General features: G+C 41.9%; 2 non-coding genes across 2 annotated transcripts; one reads left to right on the top strand and one right to left on the bottom strand.

Moving 5' to 3' along the window:
* Positions 1 to 6911: 6911 nt before the first annotated feature.
* On the bottom strand, positions 6912 to 6984 carry trnaf-gaa (transfer RNA phenylalanine (anticodon GAA)). Its single transcript has one exon. It is a non-coding gene; the product is annotated as a tRNA-Phe (tRNA).
* An 11230-nt stretch (positions 6985 to 18214) lies between these two features.
* trnat-ugu (transfer RNA threonine (anticodon UGU)) lies at positions 18215 to 18286 on the top strand. The gene has a single exon. It is a non-coding gene; the product is annotated as a tRNA-Thr (tRNA).
* Positions 18287 to 19566: the final 1280 nt, after the last annotated feature.

The following is a 19566-nucleotide window of genomic DNA, read 5'->3' as shown; positions in this document are numbered from 1 at the left end:
CAACCCACTCACCTCCACAAAAGCTTCATCAAAACATTCCCTTCCATAACAATGAAACATATCTATATGCTTTTTAAACAATAGTACAAAAATATCCCACACCCTTACCCTCTTCCCCTCAAGAAAAAGCATAATTCCTCCTACAAACAATAGCATACCTCACAAAACTCAAAGCAACATTCAACAAAACAACATTAACCTGTTGCGTCGACCAAACCCGGATCCGGGATTCTATTTACAGACCTAAGCTCATTACCATAACGCAACGTTAACTATTCATGAAAATCGCAAATGAAATGAAATAAATATGCCATCTCTCAAGCTTAGCCTTTTGTAAACAACACTGTCATCTCAGATTTTCAAAATATGCTTCTCAACCATAGGAAAACAATAATTTGTGTAAAAGTGGCTAGCTAGCGTAGCATTTAGCGTTAGCATTAGCGTTAGCATCCAGCACGCAAGATTTCAACAAAAACATAAAAGCCTTCAAATAAAATCATTTACCTTTGAAGAACTTCGGATGTTTTCAATGAGGAGACTCTCAGTTAGATAGCAGATGCTCAGTTTTTCCAAAAAAGATTCTTTGTGTATTAGAAATAGCTCCGTTTTGTACATCACATTTGGCTACCAAAAAAAAAACGAAAATTCAGTCCTCAAAACGCGAACTTTTTTCCAAATTAACTCCATAATATCGACTGAAAACATGGCAAACGTTGTTTAGAATCAATCCTCAAAGTGTTTTTCACATATCTCTTCAATGATATATCGTTCGTGGAAGCATGGTTTCTCCCCTCAATCAAATGGAAAAGTACAAGCAGCTGGCGTTTGCGCACCGAATTCCACGCAGGACACCAGGCGGACACTTGGAAAATGTAGTCTCTTATGGTCAATCTTCCAATGATATGCCTACAAATACGTCACAATGCTGTAAACACCTTGGGGAAACGACAGAAAGTGTAGGCTCATTCCTTGCGCAATCACAGCCATATAAGGAGACAATGGAAAACAGAGCTTCAGAGATTCTGCTCATTTCCTGCTTGACTCATCATCTTGGTTTCGCCTGTAGAATGAGTTCTGGGGCACTTACAGACAATATATTTGCAGATTCTGAAACTTCAGAGTGTTTTCTTTCAAAAACTGTCAAGAATATGCATAGTCGAGCATCTTTTCGTGACAAAATATCGCGCTTAAAACGGGAACGTTTTTTATCCAAAAATGAAATAGCGCCCCTAGAGATCCAACAGGTTAACACCCTCGCATTTACCAGCCGCGCCAAATAACACCAATTAATTCCACACATATTTTTTTTAAATATCACCCTTCCAGTTTCTATATATCATTCCCTTTACCTTACAAAATAAATATTTTAACTCCTCACATTCCACAAACAAATGCAGTAAATTTTCCGGTGACTCATGACATAAGTTACATTCTCTTTTTATTTCCCTATTGATTTGATGTAAAACCACCTTTGTATATATACGATTATGCCTTATTTTAAAATCGTTACTTTCACATTCCATACTATTATATTTTACATTTAAAGTTTTCCATATTTTTTTACGTCCAAAGTTGGAAGAATTCCTTTCCAAACTTTCTCCGCAGCTGGCCTTTTCACATTTTTCTCTACCATTATTTTAATAGAATCTTTTCACTGGGATACTAGATAAATGAGCCTTCTCCTTACTGTTACCAATAAACAAATTAGGAAAGACAAATAAATATTCTCTAACAACTTCACTATTCATTAAATCCACCCATGTGCTTGGTATACTTTCTTTTATCTTCTCGTACATATTCTTCACTGTTCCCCTACCCACCTCTACATCCCATTCATGGATAGTGTCAAAAATAGCTTCTTCAGGAAAAAAACCTGGAATTACCTCATATGTGTAGTCTTTTATCTGTCTAAGACCTGCACTCATGAATACTTCACTATTTAACACCTTTTCTTCGTACTTAATTTTCTCATTCAGAAAAACAGGGTGATTCATAATTAGGTCAATATGCCCACACTCATAATACACATTAGGCAACAACTCTGCCCATGCATTTAGCACTTCTTTATAAAAATCTGGTACCTTTTCACACATTTTCCTTTTAAGACCCATCAACAAACCATTATCTTCACATCCACCACTCTCATCCAAATAGACAAATATTTCTTTACTGTTTTTATCCTAATAGCTTTTCTTTTAACGTCAAAATCTACAAGTTTTAAACCTCCATCATAGTCTGCTATCAATGTTTTCTGCACAATTCTAACACCTTTACCATCCCATATAAAATTAGACACCACATTATTCAATTCATTTATAACCCACTCTGGCATGTCTAGAACTCCCAAAATATACACAAGTTTAGATGATACCAAAGCATTTACAACAATTACTTTACCTTTTAATTTTAATTTTCTATTTTTCCAGAAATTCAAAGTTAGCTTGATTTTATTGAGGATCCCCGTCCAAGTTATATCCCTTGCCTCTTTCTCCTCTACACCAATATTTACTCCCAGCACCTTCATAAAATCCTTAGCTACCTTAAATGGAATCTCACACTTATTTGCATTGATATCCCCAAAAAACATAATTTCCGTCTTCTCTATATTAACTTCAGCCCCCGATGCCTTACAGTAGATATCTATGATTTTCATAATGCTTTCAATGCTACCTACATCCTTCACAGTAAAAGTAGTGTCATCAGCGTACTGATGTATAACACTGACACCACCACCTGGGATTCCAACACCCCTCACCTCTTTGTCTCCAAGTATAAAACAGCTAAAGGTTCCGTAGAAACACTGTACAATAGAGCTGACAAAGGACAACCCTGCCTCCGTTACATTTAACACAACTTTTTGCTCCACTATACAACAATTAATCCAAGATACAAATTTTGGCCCAAAACCAAACCTCTCCAAAGTCTGTAGCAGAAAACTATGTTCCACTTTATCAAAAGCTTTCTTAAAATCTAAACTTAAAACTATACCACCTTCATTTTTCATTTGCTTAACAACATCTCTAATTGTACAAATTATATCTGCAACATCTCTTCCAGGTATTCCGTAGGCTTGTGTTGATGTAATAATACTCCCAATCACCTTTTTCATCCTATTAGCTAAAACTTTAGTCAGTATTTTATAATCTGAATTTAGAAGACTAATAGGTCTATAATTTTCTAACTTTAACCTACTGCCTCTATTTTTAAATAAGATGGTTAACATACCAATTGACAGACTCAGGGATTTCCTTATTCTCTTCCATATACTGGGTGCCAAAGTATCCACAAAAGCTTTATAGAATTCATTTGTTAAACCATCCAAACCTGGACTTTTATTTCCTTGAGTGTTCTCAATTGCTTCCTTGATTTCTATAATTGAAATCTCTTCATCACACATCCTTCTATCTGCCTGAGATACTTTGGCACTGATTTTCTACAACACTTTTGCAACACACACTTTGTCCACATCATTATTTTTATAAAGATTTCTGTAAAAGGATTCAACTGAATCTACGATGTCAACAAAATCATTTACCTTTACACCTTTTTCATTTTCCAATTCTAAAATATAACTCTTAAATTGCTTTCGTTTTTCAAGACTCAGAAAAAAGAAAAAAGGAAGTACATTTCTCTCCCTCCAAGGCGTACTGTGCCTTACTCCTAACAATAGCACCTAAACATTTCTTTTTTTCCTAAAACCCTAGCTCTGCATGGATTTTCAAATAGTTCTCAACATCATAGTCTGGATCAGCATCTGCCTTTTCAAGTTCACGTAACATCCTATTTCTAAGCATTTTTTCTTTCACCTTATCTACACGGTTACGATTTTTAGAGTACCTAATACCTAATACTTTTTTACTTTAACTTTCACTTCCTCCCACCATAAACACACATTCTCTTTTAACAGTACATTAGACATTTCATCCTCGATACATTCAACAATTTCCTTTATATAACTTTCCTCCTTTAACAGACTGGCATTTAAACACCAGACACCTCCCCCTCTCATCTCCACAGCAAAACCTATCTGAAATGACATTACTGCATGATCACTGTATGCTGTAAAATTATATGACATCTTCTGAACCTGCTGTATCACATCTTCTTTTACTAAACATAAATCAATTCTGCTTTGTTTTAGTTCATTTAACACCACCTGCCTTCTCAAAAACACTCTTCTATTTAAATTTTCAGCCCTCCATATATCTACAAGATTCCCATTTTTCACTAATTCCCATAAAGCATATCTAGACAAATCATGTTTGAAACTATCACATCTCGAGACATCCATTCTAGTACACTTCACGTTAAAATCTCCTACCAGTATACAATTTTCTGAACACAGTGATCTTAGGTTATTAAACATATCTCTCCTTTCTGATTCAATATTCGAAGCATAAACATTAATTAGACGAAAAATGACATTTTGCACTTCAAACTCAATAACAATAAGTCTGCCCTGATTATCTGCATATACCTGCTTGACATTTTGAACCACATCATTTTTTACCAAAATAGCTACTCCACATGTTGTTTCACTTCCGTGACTACAAAACATTAGCTCAGACCATTTGCTCTTAATCTCCAACATGTTGGAGTCTGTCCAATTAGTCTCTTGAAAACACCACGTCAGCTTTCACAGACACCAAAACCTGCTCCAATTTGTTCATATTTCTCAGACTGTTCCTATTTAGTGATGCAACTTTAATCATTGTTAATGTATGCAGAAATATAGTCAAAGACAAACATGTCATTTCAAAATAGACTTTTTCTTTTTACCAGATCCCATCACCTCCCAAGCTTTCGTCAATGATCTCTTATTTCTAGCAAACAGCTGAAAATCCTCACTCTCTATTTCTTCGTCCGACTCATGACTTGGACTTATGAGGGGAGCAACATTCAAGCCTTTTGTAAAATGCGCTTTAACCGTGCCATCAACTCCAGTGGACCCAGCCCTCTCCTTGGTGTCATTTTCACACAGGCTTAAAGCTGGTTCAGGCACCTGAGAAGTACCTTGCACCATCTCTACCTGTGTGTCTAATTCACCAATCCTGTGCTGCTGCTCCACCTTGTCAGCAGCAGAGACCAAGACTGCGTCTCGAGTACTGCCAGAAGGAATTGCATACTCTCCAAGCACATCTATAGCTGTCTCTGGAATCACCTGCGACACACTTTCCATATCACTCTCTTCCTCTCTCTCCATAGCCACACTCCCCTCATCTTCTTCAGTAATGAGGTCCATTGTTTGCAGAAATAAGACATCACTCCCCTTTTTACATTTACATCTGTCCTTAGGTCTGTCACACCTTCTACACATATCACCGATGTTCGAACATTCCCTGGCATAATGCCCTTGTTCACCACATTTATGACATATACATTCTGGACATTCTTTAAGTATGTGTCCCGGTTGAATACATAGTCTACATACCTTAACTTGGTTATCGTGGATCACTCGGAAATATTCAAATCCTTTGACTGTATTGAACTTTGTTGAGTAAGGCAATGATTGCACACTCTCCGTAAACTTCACCTTAAAAAATCTCGTCCCGTCCACAATGTCCGTTACTGGCCACATCCTCCTCTTGATTGGTGTTGTCGCGTTCACTTTCCATCCTTGTAATTTCTCATATATTTCATAATCCGTAATATATGCCGGCAAGTTCAAAAAGGACACCACAAGTTCATCGTTCCCCAGTTCTTTCGCCATGACTTGACAGCTCTTTATTTTTAGCCTGTCTATTAGTCTTTCTTTTCCCTTCGCATGCGACAAGGTTATTTCGTACTTATTTCTTTCGTTCTACATCCCGAAATCGTTCCACATACTTCTTTTATTCCTCTCAGCAATTCCATCGTTGTTATTTTTTCTTCACCAATAACTTCCACGTTCACCGTCAGTTCTTTCTCATATTTTCTTCTCCTCCTCTTCATTCAACGCTCTTTTTTCTTGGTTGTCCATTCTCATTGTTGTCGTTATTCTTGATGGCGAAGCCTTTGAATTCGTCCGGTTATTTTACGTAGAATCCCTCAAACCGCTCACGCCGTTGGGGCATAAAAACGCAAATATTTACAAAGAAAATAAACTACACTCCCCACACAAACTTCCAAACTAAAATTATATAAACCACCAAAAACAAAAACAATTTTCTCTCTCCAAATAATCAAACACCTGCTGCTCACTCACTTCCTGAAACTTCCAAAAAGGGGCATACTCAGGCCGGTTTGGTCGTCACCCTTGACAATTCACAAGCATGTAACTCACATTGTCATTGAGACCCAAAATGTACTTCATAGCTAGTGACCCATGACCTTGGAGTTATTAGCACCATGACAAGAAACTGTCATGTAACAATGACAAGAAACTCTCATGTAACACTGATGTCACAATGTCAGATGAAAAAGTAAGACGTTACTTACTTTCAGAGAGCAGCGTATCACACACTCTAACCAACTGAGCTAACCGGCCGCTAGCTATTGGGCGCAATTTTTGAGATGCACCGAGCCTCTGGAAGTGCTGGAGCGCAAACAAACAAGTCCACCAACAGTATAGCCTGACAAGACTGGACCCTCTAGGTTGCTTCTTGCGTAAATTCCAAACGGCTGGGGAATTAGCTCAAATACTTTGCATGCGTGAGGTAGTGGGATCGATGCCCGCATGCACCAAAATCACATTGTTTTATGGATCCAAGAAAACTCCAGTTCACACTTCATGCAGCCTTGTCGTACGACAACCTACTGTCATGTAACAATGACAAGCAACTTTCCTGTAACACTGATGTCAAAATGTCAGATGAAAAAGCAAGACATTGCTTACTTTCAGAGGAGCAGCGTAGCATACAACATTGAGGCCCACAAACAAACCTGTGTATAGTTTCCTTGAAGCCAGAGCATAAAGAAAGAACAAATACAAATGCCAAAACCCAGGATCTAACCAGGGACCTTTAGATCTTCAGTCTAACGCTCTCCCAACTGAGCTATTTCGGCAATACACTAATTTATTTCTGTGGCACCCTTGACAATTCACATGCATGTGACTCACAATTTTGACACTCAAAATGTACATCACAGCCAGTACGGGGATCAAACCCATGACCTTGGCATTATTAGCACCAGACTCTAACCAACTGAGCTAACCGGCCATTTGTTATTTTGCTCAATTGTTGAAATGCACCGAGCCTCTGCAAGTGCTGGCACGTAAACAAACAAGTCCACCAACAGCATAGCCTGACAAGACTGGACCTTCTAGGTTGCTTCTTGCGGAAATTCCAAACGGCTGGGGAATTAGCTCAAATGCTTTGCATGCGTGAGGTAGTGGGAAATTCCAAACGGCTGGGGAATTAGCTCAAATGCTTTGCATGCGTGAGGTAGTGGGATCGATGCCTGCGTTCTCCAAAAGCAAATTCTTTCATGGATCCAAGAAAACTCCTGTTCATACTTCATGCAGCCTTGTCTTACGACAACCTACTTTCATGTAAACAATGACAAGAAACTGTCATGGAACAATGACAAGAAACTCTCATGTAACACTGATGTCACAATGTCAGATGAAAAAACAAGACATTACTTACTTTCAGAGAGCAGCGTATCACACACGCTAACCAACTGAGCTAACCGGCCGCTGGCTACAGAGCACAGTTGTTGAGATGCACCGAGCCTCTGCAAGTGCTGGAGCGCAAACTAACAAGTCCACCACGACAAGACTGGACACTCTTGGTTGCTCCTTGTGGCAATTCCAAACAGCTGGGGAATTTGATCAATTGGTATTGTGTTTGCTTAGCATGCTATAGGTAGTGGGATCGATGCCCGCATTCCCCAAAAACACATGTATTTGTGGGTCCAAGAAAGCTCCAGTTCACACTTCATGCACCCTTGTCGTTCGACAACCTACTGTCATGTAACAATGACGTCAAAATGTCAGATGAAAAAGCAAGACATTACTTACTTTCAGAGGAGCAGCGTAGCACACACCATTGAGGCCCACAAACAAAGCTGTGTATAGTTTCCTTGAAGCCAGAGCATAAAGAAAGAACAAATACAATACCGAAACCCAGGATCAAATCAGGGACCTTTAGATCTTCAGTCTAACGGTCTCCCAACTGAGCTATTTCGGGAATTCACTAAAATGTATTCTGTGGCACCCTTTACAATTCACATGCATGTGACTCACAATTTTGACACTCATAATGTACATCATTGCCATTACGGGGATCGAACCCATGACCTTGGCGTTATTAGCGCCACACTCTAACCAACTGAGCTAACCGGCCACTTGCTATTGTGCTCAATTGTTGTAAGGGAATACCCCCCTGAAATGGACAAAAATGAATGGCAACATATTAGGTATGTAAGGGCTATCAATGAGTATGCTGAACTATTCAACACGCAACAGACCGAAGAGAAATGCACACTAGCATTTTTCATAGCGAATAGCGAAGAGAAAGGGGAGCAGGCGAGGAGGAGTGAGGATCGGAGCAGGCAGAGAGACAGTCAACCGTGCGCATAGGGTATACCAGTGGTTCCTAACTTTTTTGGTTACTGTACCACCAACCGAATTTAGCCTTGCCCAGAGTACCCCCCCATGTGCATTTTACCAGTAAGCCTATGATCTCAAGTACCCCCTGTGGTTAGACCAAGAACCCTCAGGGGTCCTAGTACCCCTGGTTGGGAACCACTGGGCTATACTGTATGTTCCCCTCTCACCGGGCTCGAATATGACTCTCACATTATTAACTCATGTAGAGTATCTCAACAGCATGGGATGTTAGGTGAGAAGGACATCTCCAATAAGAATCCCTATTGTAAACTGTCTAGGGTGATGACAATAGGGTATTAACTAGAGGTCGGCCGATTAATTAGGGCCGATTTCAAGTTTTCATAACAATCGGAAATCGGTAAATTTGGGCGCCGATTTTGCACCCTTTCCCTTTACCTATTGCAGATTCAGTCTTCCCAGCCTGGTACAGGTCTACAATTTTGTTTCTGGTGTCCTTTGACAGCTCTATGGTCTTGGCCATAGTGGAGTTTGGAGTGTGACTGTTTGAGGTTGTGGACAGGTGTCTTTTATACTGATAACAAGTTCAAACAGGTGCCATTAATACAGGTAACGAGTGGAGGACAGAGGAGCCTCTTAAAGAAGAAGTTACAGGTCTGTGAGAGCCCAAAATCTTGCTTGTTTGTAGGTGACCAAATACTTATTTTCCACCATAATTTGCAAATAAATTCATAAAAAATCCTACAATGTGATTTTCTGGATTTTTTTCTCTCATTTGTCTGTCACAGTTGAAGTGACAGAAGTGTAATGATGAAAATTACAGGCCTCTCTCATCTTTTTAAGTGGGAGAACTTGCACAACTGGTGGCTGACTAAATACTTTTTTGCCCCACTGTATATATATATATATACATACATACATTTTTAATCGGTATCGGTGTTTTTGTGTCCTCCAATAATCGGTATCGGCGTAGAAAAATCATATTCGTTCGACCTCTAGTATTAACTTCAGATGAAATGATTATGAGTTTCTGTTATTGTATCAGGACAGGCTATCCCATGAATTAAATTGAAACAGTAAATGACTCCACCAAGGCAACATACATAAGGTTCAATATGTGAATTATTACATTTTCATAGCACAACATCAAAAATATATAAAAATAATAAACCCCAATGAGTCGTGCACAACCCATGTCCAAATTATTTCAAGCTTATTAACCCGTTGGAGCTTAAAAAAATCAGACAACACACAAAGTCCAGAAGCACCTCTCGTTGTGATTACTCACTACTTGTAGATATTCCTTCAGCGAAGTATGGCAGTTCCTTGCAGGTTTCCTCACAACATCCACAGCAAGCACCACTATCAATGCAGACAGTACTCCTTAGCCGTAACCGATATCCCATGGGAAAATGAACTCGTTAAGCTTTCCCAACCAATTATCTCTCGGTGTTACACAATGCTAGGCTAACCTCAAGGCTGTCAAATACCTCCACGATGAGACGGCAGCTTCAGTCTTTACTAAGTCTTAACAAACTTATAACAACTCTCTTATCAAATTAAATCGGTATTTCCATTCATGTCTTAGTAGGTATGGGTTTTGTTCTCGCTTTGTTGTAATGTAAAACGTCCATCTTTTCTCAACGTCTCTTTCCCTCTTTTTTCCCCAACCTCCCATTAACCAGGTCCACTCTCCCATTGGCCACAGCTTAATTAACAAGCAACCTTATTGGTTAAAACTTTAACTTCAAATCAAACCCAACCATTCACTTACACATTAAATAAATATTTATTCAAAAATAAATGCATTAACAACATTACAATTTAGGAGCAATTCAATCATCTTTTAAATATAATGCCAACTAATTATAACAAATAAACTCAATATTTGGTTTCAACAAGAATATACTCAATACCTAGTTCAAAATCTATTGTTGGCTAAATCTGGAGAAATTACGGACCATGTAAAAAACTGTTGGTCACTAAATCCGGCTAGAAGGACCAAGTAAAAAATGGTTGGCTGGAATGCCCTCACCCGTCTGAGCGGTCGGCTGTGAATGCCTTCACCCACTATATACAGTAGCGACCCGCACAGACAGCTGTATTTTATGTGCTAGGCTATTAGTTGGTTGTGTTGTACTTACCAGTACCCAGTGTTCGCGGGGTCCGACATGCCAATCAACCTGCTATCTGCCAATCACGGATAATTCCTGGAATGTTCTGATGCCAGGCACCCTGGTGGTTGGCGGAGTGGCGTGGAGGGGGGTTGGGCAGGGGGATGGAGCATTGGAAGTTTCCTATAGGGGAAATATACCGTTGAAGTCGGAAGTGTTGATGATTAGTTACAGGAGAAACGAGACCAGATGAGACTCTGGACAAGGCGGATACGGTATATTAAAGGCCGTTTATTCAAGCGTAATGATATCTGGCAAAACGTGCTGCACGGCCCCCATTCGTCCAGCTCTTAGGGAACTATCGGAAGAAGAGAGCTAAAAACATATTGTGCAGTTCATTTTATGCATTGAAATGACGTAGGTAGATTCTGGTAGTCCTGGCTTCTGGTAGATTGCTTGTAGGTGATAGACAGTCCTCTCCAGCCTGGTGTCAGTATCCCATTGGTTCTCGACAGAGTTCTTTGTCTTTGGAGCCCCTCCCGAAGGGTTTAGAGTGTGTGCGTGTATTTATGGGTTTCAGTGTGTACGTTATCTTAGTCAGCCACCAGTGCGGGGGGATTCCAGTGCAGTTAGTATATACAGAAAACAGAGAGAGGGGGAAGGTATAACACAGAGTGCAAGCCAAATTTGCATGGTTAGGCCACAGGCAGACAACAGTCAGTGAATGCGTTATTACATGTGTTAATATGTTATTACAAATCCCCCTCTTCACCTCTAAATAGTAAGAAAAATAGAACAGGAAAATTGTAGTCCCCCTCTTCACGTCTCCAAAGAGAAAACTACTCATATATACATGTTTCAAACTCCACCGGAGGATCCTCCTGTTGTAGGAGGGGGAGCATCAGTGCAGGGTCATTATTTGGTGTAATAGCAGAAGTAATAACTCGAGAAAGCAGGGAGCGGGCACATGGGATGCAACAACAGCCACAGAGGGTTAATATTGCAACAAACACAGAGATAGAGACCAGAATAGAAGAGACCAGGACCTTATATTTACCAAATGCATCCATCCAGGAGTCCCACGTGCTGGTATCAACCCCAGAGTGGGATTTCATTTTACCATTCAGGGTACGCAGGCCTTCTAACGCAACAGTGAGACTGCCACCAGAGGCTGTGTTATTGGGGATAAATGTGCAACATTGCTCCCCAAACATAAAACATATCCCACCCTTCTCAGCCAGCAACATGTCAACGGCAATGCGATTTTGAAAAGCCATAAGGGAGGTGGCAGCCAGTTGACCATGTACGGCCTCAAAACCTTGTTGAGTCCAGTTACCTAATTTTTGGACATTGAAATGTGTATAGTTAATGCGGTCAACATTTTTATTCACAGTGCACCACCAGCAGAGAGATGATTCAAAACCTGCGGCGACCTGGTCCACCAGCTTGTACTCATCAGGGACCCCCCTAGGAACACCTATAGCATCAATATACGTGGGATCCCCAACAGTCAGGGCTGCTTTCCGCTTGGTTCTGGTAGGCAGAAACTGTGGGTCCACAGCCTGTATCCGGGTCACCAAATCACCCACACCTATAGGGTAAACAGAGATAGGCAGCAGAAGTGTTACAAGCGCACAAGTACCCGTAGCATTATTGGGAGTTCTGTCAAAAAACCGAGGTCCCCCACACCACCACCAGATGTCAGCCCTGATCACTGGCTTAAAACCACCAACTACTACGATAGTATTTGTACACCAACCCACAGGGAGCAAACCTAACTGTATTACACCCCCTGTCATGTTAATACAGGAGAATTCGGCCCAGGCAACATCAGAGGAAAATACTGGTGCCCTGACCGTAGCGGGGACAACAGGGTAAACTGCATCCCACAAGGAGCAATTACCAGTCGGATTGTCTTTGTCCATAAGGGGCATTAAACATCCGATCTCGACAGTGGCCGGGACAATGCGGAGCAATGGTCTGGCACCCATGCAAACTACGCAACTAGTGGGGGTTGTATTGGCTGCTTGTTCGGTCAATAATAACCAATTGTTAGACAAACCTGAAACACCTGTAGCAACCCGAATGTTCTCATCCGGGGTAGGGGTAGTGACCACTAAAACAGCAGAACCCCACCCATCCCTGTGCTGGGGTAGGGTATGTGGCTTTGCCATACTGTCACACACCGTCACAGAAGTAGGCTGTGGTTGTGGCGTAAAACAGATATATAGTGTGAAATAGACTTCAGTCCTTTTGATATCTACATATGGGGCCAACGTAAAAACCTGGCAACCCATAGTGGTCCCAGGTCGTACAATCAGCTTTAGTTAAAAACCAGTGCGTGAAAGTGTAAGCCGTTTGCGGCAGGCAAGGACAACCCGTCCCTTGGAATAGCTGGACCAGTCATATCCTGTTTCCGCCACCAAGTTTTTCCAAGACCACTCACCATATCCCCCTTTGGTTATATACCAGTTAAAACTGGAATAGGTCCAGGCAGGTAGCCCCAGACTATTTCGCGCATTACCCAAAAGGCTCCAAGGCAGGTAAGCGGTGGTGGTGGCATTGAAAGGCAAACACAAGGTGGTGCTCTTCAACTCCTGGGGGGTGCACTTAGTGACCCCCACCTCACGCCTAGAAACGGTATGGTCTTGTGGTAGATAAGAGGGAAAAGAGAGAGAGTTAGTTTCACCTGGCAGAGTAGAATTCAGTGTGTGAATCTGTAGTGGGTGCATCTGTTGGTCTATAAGCCATGTGAGTGTGCATACAGTGACTCCTCCTATGAGAAGAAAAATAACAAACAGGGGTCCGGAGATCCCCAACCGTTCCCAAGGAGTACGGTGTGACTTAGTCAGTGAATATGGGGCTGAACCTCCCATTTTCCCTGGCTAAATAGATGTAGAATTTGGGACCGAATGTACACTTCTGTCAGTGTGCGGGAAGGGGTTGGAGCTGGTGTACAATGTGTGAGGTGGTGCCAAGGTGCGCCCAATTTACCTTTGACCTGGACTGAGTGTGAAGTAACCTCCTTCACTTCGTACGGACCAGTCCACCTGGGTTCCAGCCACTTTCTCTTGTGGACCTTTACCCTTACCCAGTCTCCAACTTTTACCTTCAGTGGTGGCGTGTCCCCCGGCAGCTCCCCCTCCTGGACCTTGTGAACCTGGGTAGAGAGTGCTGCAGAGAGAACCGTCAGTTTTTTCACATAATTAGACATTACAATTTATTGCACATCAAGGGCGGGCATATGACCTCCCTCCCTTGGTGGGCCAGGCATGACTCTACCAGTCATTATCTCATGAGGAGAGAGATGGGTGCCTGACCCTGGTGAGGCTCTCATGGCCATCAACGCCAGGGGCAGGGCTTCGACCCATTTCAACTTCGACCCGGGACATACGTTTGACTTGCGCGTTCCATGAGACCTTGGGATTGTGGCCTATAACTGATTTCGCATCCTCCCCCGCCGTTGGAATTGCCTCTACCCATTTGGAAAACCTATCCACCATCACTAATAGGTATTGTTTCCCATTAACCACATCATTCGTCCCCATGTCAGTGTAATCTATGCTAATATCCTGAAATCATGCATTAGGTACTGGGTATGAGCCCATTGGTGTTCGATATGGTTTCTTTGGGTTGTGTCTGTCACAAACATTGCATTCATCACAAAATAAATCATCGTCATAAAATAAGTCAGTCATATTTTTTATGTGAGGGTGCCACCAGATGTGCGAGGCCTTTTGGAGGGTCTTTAGTTTGCCTTAGTGTGTGGGGCCATGTGCTTCTCATAAAAGTTCTGGGTCCATCAGTGTGGACTGCTTCATGGGCATAGGCTGAGTCTCTATAGATATTCAGTCTTTCCTTTTCCTCTGATGAGGGCCTGCGTCAATCCGATGATTTCAGCTAATTGGGCCGATGCTGGTTGAGGGATGATGGCTGATTGAAGGGTGACATCACGAGGTGAGCTGTTTTTTTTCAATAGCTTTTGCTACTGCAGCAACGTATCTGGAGCATGTTGTCTGTCCTACCTCAATGTGGTCAAGTTTGGAAGAGTAGTACATCAAGACCCTTCTCTCCCCCTCTTGTTTCTGGAATAGGACGGATGAGGTGAATCCTTCCCTTTCAGAAACATCCAAATGGAACTTGTTCTTGTAGTCAGGTGCAGTCAGAGCTGCTGCTGCTGATAGATCTGTTTTCAGGAGTGCTATGGCTGTTGATGCTTCAGCTGTCCAGGCCAGGGGTGCATGGAGGTTCCTTGATCGTAGGATGACCGGTGCTGCCACCCCCTCTGGGCCACACACAATGGTACAACACCTGATAGGTGAGGTCAGGTGCATCATGTCTTCGTCCCAGTCTGCAGTGTAGAGGCAGTCATCAGTTTCTGTTGCATTGAGTGTGCAATGGATCTCAGCTTGGGGAGTCTTATATGGGTGCAGAGTGTAGATTTGAGCTTTCAGTTGGTTGAACTTAAACTGGATGTGAGGGGTGGCAGGCCCTGTGGGTAGGCATTTTAGCCAGTACACTTCTGGGGTTTCAGACAGTGTGGGCATCTTTTATGGCCAGGGCATGGTGTTCCCTGCCATACCTTGAAACTGTGGTTGGTTGTAATCTTGCTGTTGCTGCTGCATGTGGCTGGGTCCTGGGTGGTTGTATTGTAGAGGAGGGGGTCCTCTTCTTCCTCCTCCTCATCCTGTGTTCGTGGCTTTGGCTAGTAGTGTTTTCATTGCAGTTGGTGTAGCCATGTAGCGGCTCCTCCATGTAGGCTGGGCATCTGTGCCATCAATGTGGTCTTCCAAGGCTGGTACTCAACGAAGCGTGGATCAGCTGCTGGGCGTAGGGGAAGTTGGTAGGCCCCTTCCTGCTCCTTTCAGTGCTTGTGTCAAGCCTATGATTTCAGCTAATTGTCTGTGTTTGGAGTAGAGGAGAACTGAATAAGATCGTGGCCTCTCTTTAGGAGGCCCGGTTGAGATCCACCTTCCCTTCCTTGTGGGTAGTTCGGCAGGGACCCACCTGGGCCTTGTAATGCTGTGGGGCTTGAGCAATCGGGCCTTTCTTCACAGACGAGGAGGCCTTCTTGAATCCCCACAGTCATGTTCCCTTTTAGCTGTCCTCCCTGCACCATGAAGACCGGGGCCTGTATGGCAGCTGGTGTGGTGTGGGTTTTAAATGGGTTGTGTGGGTGGTGCGCTAATGGATTTTGTGAATAGGGAGGTGGCACTGCAGTCTTCTCTTCCTGTGGCAGTGGCGGGTATAGAGAGAGCGGGGCCGATGGGGTGGTCACGGTGGGCGGTGGTGTTTTGTGGTTGTTGATTGTGCCTTTGCTGACGTCATCTGAGGCCCCAGCAAGCACACCCATCATATCAGGTTTATTTTGTGGGCGTGTCCTTTTTGTCTCCTCTATTGCCCATGTCCCTATTCTCAGCTCCGCCTCCGCTCTCTCTCTATCCTTCGTTCCCTTTTTCTTGAAAAAAAATGGCTGCTATTCTTTTCTGCCTCACTCTCTCTCCAGTGCCTGACTGCCTCCTCTAATTCTCTTTCCATAGTGCTGAGTTGTTCCCTGGATGGGGCAACTCCACCAATGTAACCTGCCTGGGTCCATCTCAGCCTAATTCCCCCCCCATATCTTCTTTATTGATTTATATTCCTGTTTTCCTCCTGCCCTTTCCTGTATTCTCTGATCTAAATATTCATTGAATTTGAGTTTGGGAACGGTAATTGAGGCCATATTGACGATTCACTATGTCTGGGTCGGATAAAAAATTATGTAAAACAATTAAAAACAACTAAATGTTGCACATTGCACTATGGCCCTCCGCAACTATGTGCACTTAGCCCGTCACTTGGTCGAAACCAGCGATGTATCCCTGGTGCCCACACAGACTTATCTCTCGTGTCTCACCCTCGTGCACACAGAGTTTTGTAGAATTGCTGTACTATAATATCGCAAAGGGATATTCGCGAGATAATTATGCGTCTAGGGTATTTTACTGGAGTAATTTTACAGGTTCACACATTTCTACTGCCTGGCGAAATGTTAGTGTCCCAAACGCCTACTTTTGGGTCAATGTCAATGCATTCAGATGCCTTCTATAATATTTGTCAAATTAATTCTAGGCAACCCCAACAGCACAAAGAGAACAGAAATCAATTCGTTACACGGCACGGCGGCCGCACAGCCCCGCCCAAACTTTTGACTCGGCGGTCAAATTTAGAGCCGGTGGTCAGTATCCCTCGGTCTCATGGAACGGTGAATCAGTGACATTAATCTGGAGAGATCAGGTTTAATTCCTTCACTCCTAGTCCAATTATTTAGCTTATTAACTGTTGCTCCTAGTGGGATGCTACTCCACTAGTTACAGTCTTAAATATACGTCTCGATCAATTAACAAAACATTTCATCATCTCATTCATATTTCATTTCACTGAGTTATCGAATCCCTCACCGTAACACCTAAACGATTGCTAAATCGAAAATTGCCAGACTATCTGGACCCGATTAAAACAGTGCATCACATTCCATCAAATTCTGTTATCAAATCCTTCACCGTAACACCTAGTCGATTTACATATCAACTACTGCCAGCCTATTTGGATTAAATTTTAAACAATATATCACATCATATCACATTCTGTCCTCCAATTCCTCACCACGACACCCAGTAATTTTATTACTGTTGCTGGACTATTTGAATCAGATTTGAACAATATATTTACACAGATATCATTATGCAAATGCCTTTGGTTATCGGAACAATTTTCATAAATTTAACGGCAATTCATACTCACGCACTCAGTACTTCTGACCATAATTTGGATATTGAGTTGAATCCCCGATGGCTCCTGTAGACAGGTCGCCCGTCCTTCTAGAATCTGTCGTCAACTTGTCTTTTCTCTCATCAAATCTATGGACCGAATTCATGGATTTCTACCATCCTCTAGCTACCAATTTGTCAATGATTAGTTATTGGAGAAACAAGACCAAGATGAGACTCTGGACAAGGCGGATACGGTATATTTGAGGCTTTTAATCAAGCATAGTGATAGCTGGCAAACGTGCAGCACGGCTCCTATCGTCCACTCTTAGGGAGCTTTCGGAAAAAGAGGGCGTAACACATATTTGGGCAGTACATTTATACATTGAAATGACGTAGGTAGATTCTAGTAGTCCTGGCTCCTGGTTGGTTGTTCGTAGGTGATAGACAGTCCTCTCCAGCCTGTTGTCAGTATCCCATTGGTTCTTGACAGAGTTCTTTGTCTTTGTAGCCCATCCCAAAGGGTTTTGAGCAGTGTATATTCATGGGTTATCAGTGTGTTTAACAACAGTCAGTGAATGCGTCATTACATGTTTTAATATGTTATTACAACACTGTCCATACTTGTATTAAGAATTGCTGCTATCATTTCATTGTAGATTCAATGGAGTGGTGTATATAAAAAGTACATTGTATTAATATTGCATTTTACCTGCAAATAAAATGGGATGGAAGCTCAGAGGGGGAGTGCATGCTATGGTTCAATCCCAAGGTTCTCCACTGAGTTTATCTGTGTGCCAAATTCACATTACACAACTACTACTTTCCAGAATGTTGATAAATATTTTGCAGCGTAGATTGGCATGGTGGCCAAGTGGCAAGGTGTCGGTCTTGTAAACCGAAGATCATGGGTTCAAATCCCATCTGTGCCTTGCTGAAAATTAACTGGTACCATGGAGAGGTTCTTTAACAGGAGGAATTTGAAGAAAAGGCAAGTTGTCTCAATATGGCAACCCTGCTAATATATTGTAAGGGGATGTGTCTCTACGTTAGAGCTAATACTTGAAGTGTATGTGGTCTGAAGTTAATCCACAACTTCTCTGATGAGTATATTTAGTTGTTAAATTAGCATTTGCACAACTCCCACTTTCCAGAATGTTGACATTTTAATAAGGAAATAGATGTGCTAAGTCATCTGTTTTTGTAAACTGAAGCACGTGGGTTCAATCCTTGTTTGACGTTTATGGAAGCTAGCTGATATTATGAAAATGTACTTTCATTAGAACAGTGTAAAGAAAAGGTCAATTGCGTCCAGACTGCAAATGAATCGCACATGCGGGAAGCTGCCGCTGGCTGATCCCGCCCTGGCTTACACAAAAAAAAAACACAATTAACCTGATTTAGAGCCAGACTAGTTACCGTAATTTTCTCACATTGCCATTGCCATTTTTTTCTATTGTCTCTTTTTGGTCCATTTAGATTGCTAATGTCGATTGTATACCATTTCTTTTTTCTAAATGTTAAGGTTAAAAATGTCAAATGTTTTAGGCTCCTAAGTGGACCATAAGGTTAAAAACCAAAACAAATTAAGAAAACTAAACTGAAAAACTAAAAACAAAGAATAAAATAAAAAGGTCATGAAAAACTAAGTAGCTCCGCTCCGCCAGTATGTCTCTTTTGGTTCACTTTTGCCGGTCTCAAGCCAGCCGGGTAAAGGACGAGGGTTGGAATTGTATCATAAAAAAACAAGGATCGACAGAAGAAAGTTCATTTGTAGTTCCAAACATATTTAGGGAGTTTTTTACTCACTTTTTGTCTCTCCCACAATGTTATTCCTCACTCCTACAGTGTCCTTCACATTTACATGCACATTGCCAATTCTGCAAATTAGGTGATGACATGTTTTAGCAACTTCTAGCGACTTTTAGGACAGCCAATAGCTACTTTCCTTACTGAGGTGTTGGCAACACTGCTGACTTTAAACATCGGCTATCTGAGCAGCTAACTGATCGCTGCAGCTGTACATAGCCCATCTGTAAATAGCCCACCCAATCTACCTACCTCATCCCCATATTGTTTTAATTTACATTCTGCTCTTTGCACACCAGTATTTCTACTTGCACATCATCATTTGCTCATCTATCACTCCAGTGTTCATTTGCTAAATTGTAATTACTTCGCTACTATGGCCTATTTATTGCCCTACCTCCAT

This window comes from Oncorhynchus clarkii, chromosome 25, assembly GCF_045791955.1.
Source record: "Oncorhynchus clarkii lewisi isolate Uvic-CL-2024 chromosome 25, UVic_Ocla_1.0, whole genome shotgun sequence".
Classification (NCBI taxonomy): Eukaryota; Metazoa; Chordata; class Actinopteri; order Salmoniformes; family Salmonidae; genus Oncorhynchus; species Oncorhynchus clarkii.
This window is presented reverse-complemented; position numbering and strand designations above follow the sequence as displayed.